General features: G+C 50.0%; 1 long non-coding RNA gene across 1 annotated transcript in view; it reads left to right on the top strand.

Annotated features, from left to right (window-relative positions):
* Positions 1-3,289: 3,289 nt before the first annotated feature.
* The window catches only part of LOC129647641 (uncharacterized), a 39,163-nt gene continuing 36,365 nt past the window's right edge, over positions 3,290-6,087 (top strand). Inside the window, exon 1 of the long non-coding RNA XR_008712402.1 lies at positions 3,290-4,543. This is a non-coding gene — a long non-coding RNA (uncharacterized LOC129647641). The remainder of the gene's footprint in view (positions 4,544-6,087) is intronic.

Genomic DNA, 6,087 nt, shown 5'->3' with positions numbered 1-6,087 from the left:
TGCTCTTTTTATTGTGCATCATAAATTATCAGCCTGTTTTATTCTCATTTTATAGCCTCTTCCAGGTCGTTGCTGGCTATTTACTCTCTGCTCTGGGCCAATGGTGTTAGAAACGGTTTCCTGGTCTTTATCTTTCTCTGTCGACACCTCAAATTCCTGGCAACTGACCCAGCAACTTGGGGGGGGGGTGCTTCTGTGACCACCTGTTAGTTGGCCAGGGAAGCGTCAGCATTGGCTGCTACAGGTGACATCAAAGTTGGACCACCTACTGCCTGCCCTAGAGTAGTCTGGATGAGCCAGAGGAAAGTACCTCAGCCTCCACGCATGCACTAGAGCTGGTCAAGCCCACTTCCAGGAAAGAGAGGCTGTCCTCCTGGGACCTGGGTCTCTCTTAACTCACGTAGCTGTCAAGCGGTGAAAAACTCTTCAGCTTCCTCTCAATGCAGAAGAAAAGGGTACAAGACCTCTACGTCTCTTTTCTAGCGTCACCATCCTGCATTTCTACCATTGTCAGATGCTGGGCTGGCAGTGGGGTGAGGTGGGCGCGGATCCTGACTTTGCATTTGACTTTGTGGAACTAGCCCCAGTTCTACTCTGGGTTAGTGGCCCTAGGCAAGTCCCTCCCTCTTGCTGGGGGCCAGTTCCCTCATCTGTAAGTCAAGGGGACAAAACACAAACTTTCCTGAGTTCTTTCCAGTTATGGCCAAGCTATATAACTCAACAAAGTTCACTGCTCACATACAGGATAACAAGCGTTTGCGAAGTGACAGGTTCACATGACAAATTAATATACTGTCAGTGTCGCGGACCGGAGAAGGCGATGGCACCCCACTCCAGTACTCTTGCCTGGAAAATCCCATGGATGGAGGAGCCTGGTGGGCTGCAGTCCATGGGGTCGCGAAGAGTCGGACACGACTGAGCGACTTCACTCTCACTTTTCACTTTCATGCATTGGAGAAGGAAATGGCAACCCACTCCAGTGTTCTTGCCTGGAGAATCCCAGGGATGGGGGGAGCCTGGTGGGCTGCCGTCTATGGGGTCGCACAGAGTTGGACACAACTGAAGAGACTTAGCAGCAGTGTTGCGGACAACACTACTGTTTTTAATGAAATGCGGGCTCTTCAAATGAAGGCAGTGGATTAGGGAAGATTTGAATGATATGAGCCTTTGATATAACATGTTTACTGAGTTTTTTGTATCCTGATTAAAGGGAAGGCGCCTTAGAATAGCGGCAACGTGTCTCTCCTGTCACCATCCCAACAGAAGAGAATTTTTGTTTGAGGTGATTCTTACAGTAAATTATCAAGTACCATTTTCTTAATCCAATTTGCTGGCATGACCTTCTCATGCCATGATTTTGTGGATACGAGTTGGTAAAAGAGCCGCATGCGCTGAGTTTGTGATAAATGGAAGGACACAGGTGGGGACCAGTACCACGGTACTCACAGTGGTGGAGTGATGGGGAGGGGCTTGAGAAGAGGGAAAGAGACCTGCTTTTTTTACCATGCCAAATAAAAGAGAGCGGCATGGCACCAGAGAGAGGTAAGGTTGGTGTCATTCATACTGGAAAGTACAGAGAGTGAAGGCAGAAGAGAAAAGTGTCAAGGACGCAGGACTGGGCAAGGGCAGTCCTTATCTGGGCCTCAGTTTCCTCATCTGTAAAATAGAAGGGTTGTACCAGACAAGCTCCGGGCTTTACCCCATTGTCCAGCTCAGAGAGGAGAGGAGGGAGGAGGGAAGTCAGGCTGTGGGAAAAGGATACCAGGGTGCTCTGGAACGGGCTCTTCCTGGCTCAGCTGCATCTCAGAGAGTGTCCCCAGGGATGGCAAGTTTGGTACAATTTGTATTCAACATTGGTGATACACTGATAAATGTTGAAACTGCTCTCTGGATTTTTGTTTATAAAAAGTAACTCTCCATCCCCCACAAAACAGCAGGTACAGTTTCTGGAGTGGGTCACGGGGCTACAGAGAGCCCTCTATTCCACGCTCCAACCAGTCAAATGCCAGAGCAGTTCTTCTCAGGGTCACGTTCAAAGTCTGTTCAAATAAACCCATATTCCCATTTGAAGGTTGGCAACAAAATCACGCCAACATATGACCCCTTAGGATCATATGTTGATCCTTAAGGATACCATTTCCCTGAAAAAATACACTTAAGTGTATTTGTGCATAATACACAATAAGTGTCTAATTGCACATGTGTATGTGTGTGTGTTTAAATGTTAGGGGACATTAGAAAGAATAAGCTTTTCATTTTCTTCTTTTCTTCCTTTTTAATTCTATTTTTTCTTTGAAAGACTATGTGCCAGACTTGCAATGGTAACAAGGAAGCAGGAGGACTGAGACAGGGAGACATGGGGGAGATATTTTACAATTTATCAAGATATGAGTACAGGTCCCTCTGGGTTTAAACCCCCACCAAGCTGTATTTTGAGCTTAAATTAGGAAGTAACGTTCTTAATGGCTACCCTGAGGCAAGGCTGCGGCTAGGAAAGAGCAATCTGAATGATTAACGGAGAGCAGGCCCAGGTGGCTCCAGTGCTGGCCGAGTCTGAGGTTTGAGCCACCCCAGGGATGCAGCTTCTAGAGAGACAGCGTGCCTGCAGTGTGGTGGGGGCCAGGAGGAAGACTGGGGCAATGTGTCTTCAAGAAGTCTTGGCAAATCTTTGCCCCAGTCACCCCCAAGTCAGGAGGTGAGTTTCCTATTGCCCTGCTATGAGCCCAGTTGTAAACTTCTGGTAAAACTCTGATTTGGACGTCCCCTTCCAGCTACCTGCCTTGATTTAACCCTTCTGGGTTTGGCAGAGAATAATTATTATAATCACAGCCATCTTGTGGAATTTTATATACCATCTTTCACATGCAGAGCATTTCACCCACTATCAGAGAACAAACATGCATATTTTGAGACAACGCTAATTCTGAAGAGAATTAAGCAGCTCACAAGGCATTGAGCTCCACTTCCTGAGAATTCTGGAAGGAAGTTTCAAGGACTGTGAGATCAATTCTCATAACCAACAGAGAGTCTGAGAGAATCCCTTTAAAATGACTGGAAAAAAAAAGAATAAACTGAGATCTGGAAGAATGAGCTTGCAAATATACCACTGAAAGCAAATTTAATGTTTTAAGTAAAATTTAACTTAGTGTGGCAGGCACCTGGCTGAGGGTTACCAGGAATGGAAATTAAGACCAAGCTGCAACTCCTGAGGAGCCAACAGTCTTGCAAATTCACAGAACGAATCAAAGGGATTCGTTCCATCACAACCTTGCTTCTCAGTTGCTCCCACTCCCTTGTTCCTTCCCTTGTCACTCCTGGTGCCCAGACCTCTTTGCAAAATCCTCTGTTCCTGGGTTTCTCCACTGTGATCAGTGGCCGGCCACCAGTGATATCAAGGGCAGACCACCCATTGCTGCCCAGTTCCACCTACCCAGCTTTCTTTCTTTATACAGTGGGCCCCCTCAAGGTTCAGTCCCTCCCATTTTGAGAGGAATCTAACTCTACTCAAAGACTAGTGGCCAGAAGGACGGGACGGTCTTTCTGCTCCCCACTTCCTTGCTGTACATTTTGGGCTTCCTTTGTGGCTCAGCTGGTAAAGAATCTGCCTGCAATGCGGGAGACCTGGGTTCAATCCCTGGGTTGGGAAGATCCCCTGGAGAAGGGAAAGGCTACCCACTCCAGTATTCTGGCCTGGAGAATTCCATGGACTATAGACAGTCTATGGGGTCGCAGAGTCGGACATGACTGAACAACTTTCACTTTCACTTTCAAAGCCTATCTACAGAGTTTTAAAAGAAAAGTGTTGACCAAAATAGAAACATTCAGAAGTGTTAAGATTCAGGCTCTTCAAAGATCCCATCAGTTCTGGTCTCTAGTTTATAGCTTCTGATTCCCTTCCTGAAGCACCACCGAAGCTCCTTGTCCTTTGTTTTTAATGCCAAGTGTATACTAGCCAGGAAACAAAGCTGCCCCTCTACATGAGCTTTCCTGACCCCGCCCCTCCAGGAAGCCAGCAGAGGGCTTTGGAGGGAATCCTGGTGTACTGCAAATGCTCCCTGCATTCTGAAGTCCTCCTGCTGGGGCCTTGCCATCTGGACCCCCCAAGCCTGGTTATCCAGTACTAATACTTGGCTAAGCCCTCCCACCAGGCATCTCCCCCTTTCTATCATTACCAAGATCCCTGAGGACACTCCCTTAAGTGACATAAGGGAGATGAGAGCCTGTCTTCAGGTGATCTGAAATGTACTCTTTCAAGGAAAGAATCTGGAAGGCTGTGAATTTTCCCCTCTCAAACTCCAGCCTAATTCCCCCTTGCAGCTCCATTCAAACCCATTCACTTAACCCACCCACACACAAGAGCAATGCACTTCCATCCTAGTCTGAGACCTCCTCTTTCCTGGGGTCCTGCCCTTCTGGTTTCTGTGTGGAGGGACCACCTTCACTTAATCACCACAAACCCTGGAGAAAACTCCCCACCTTTTCTCTATATCTCTTTGTCTCTTCCCCGCTTCAGACCATCACAACACACATCTGCATTTTAAAGGTAAGTCCCTCTAACTCTGGCTACTTTAAAGTCCAAGCTCTAACTAAAAACGGATTTTTCCTTCCTTCCCTTTTTTGGGGTACACTTCCTCGCAATTTACCACGACTTTCTATGAGTAATAACCCTCCTAGATGGATTCCGTGGGAGGGGAGGAAGGAGATTACTGCAAGAGGATGGATCGGGGTCGTCAATGAGAACATCGGATAGTTATAAACTTTGTTTTAATGGGTCTACAACTGACAATGGTATAATTTCAGAGCCATCTTTAGCTTGCCTCAATTGCCGCAGTCAATTTGCTTTACATTTTGTAAAAAGTCTTCGGTAATTAAAAAGTAATGATGGAGGGGGGTGGGGTGTGGGAAAGTATGGCAGAGGTTGGTTGCGACCACTCTCAGTTTATTAAATTCCGTTTCCTCCAGGTTCCTATTAGAAGCGGTTAGACGGAAAGGAAATTACTTTGTCTTTTCACTCAGCTGCTCTATCTCCTCAGCTGAGGAAGAAGAGAGAAGTGAGGAAGAAGGCCGGAGAGGGAGGAGGTGCTGGGAGGGTGGGCAGCGCACTATCCGAGGCTCTGTCTGTAACAGAACATGGAGGGAAATGCAGTCTGCCCGCCCCCGAGGGAGGAGGGGGCTGGTGGAGAAACGCGAAGGTCCGCGTCTTTTTTCCTCGAGGGAGCTAAGGAGATCTCTGACTTCAAGGTGGATGGAGAGAAACAAGAGGGTTCAGAGAGGAGCGGGGCTGGACGGTGCCCCAAATTTCTGGGCAGGGTTCTCAGTCTAACTGAGCGAGATGCAAAGAGCAGGGCTGGGGCAGACCCCCTCTTCTCTCCGGCTCACTCCACGGCCTCGGCCTTGGCACTGTCCATTCCTTCTTAAGGCCAAAGACTTGGGCCGGCCTCTACAGCCCCCTTCCCCCCTGCCTCAGACGTTTCTGACCCAGGGACAAATCTGGTGGATCAAGATATCTGGATTAGCTGGGACCTTCCGCAGCGACGCTCAACTATAGAGCTTAATCTGAAGCCCTTTAGAAAGTGCATGAAAGGCGCCGTTGTCCAAAGCGCAGGGAGAACAGCTGACTCTGACGACGGAACAGGATATTTGAAATCAGGGATGTCTTGGGAAACCCTCTCAGTTGGTCCTCAGCCCCGGGCCCAGGAGTTCTGATAGGCAGAGGTCCGTACAGACCCAGCAGTGGGAAATAGGCGAATCGCAGCCAGCGTCGGGTGGTGGGGCAGGAGAGAGGGGGGCGCTGGGCGTGGCGTGGCGCGGGGGCGTGGCGGGGGAGGGGTGGGGCGCGGGGCAGGCCGGGGAGTGTGACACTGGGCGGGACGAGGGGCGGGGCGAGGCGCTGCGCGAGGCGCGGGGGCTGGGCGCGGTGAGGGGCAGGCCGGGGAGTGTGGCACTGGGTGGGGCGAGGGGCGGGGCGCTGCCGCCTCCACCCCCAGGCGGGGGAGCTCTGGGCGGTGCTGGCCGTTGGAGGCGGGCAGGGGCGGGGCGTAGGGGCGTGTCGCGGGGGCGTGTCGCGGGGGGCAGGCCGGGGAGTGT

This window comes from Bubalus kerabau, chromosome 3 (assembly GCF_029407905.1).
Source record: "Bubalus kerabau isolate K-KA32 ecotype Philippines breed swamp buffalo chromosome 3, PCC_UOA_SB_1v2, whole genome shotgun sequence".
NCBI classification, from domain to species: domain Eukaryota; kingdom Metazoa; phylum Chordata; class Mammalia; order Artiodactyla; family Bovidae; genus Bubalus; species Bubalus kerabau.
Note: the sequence above shows the minus strand (reverse complement) of the source record. Positions and strands in the feature narration are given on the sequence as shown.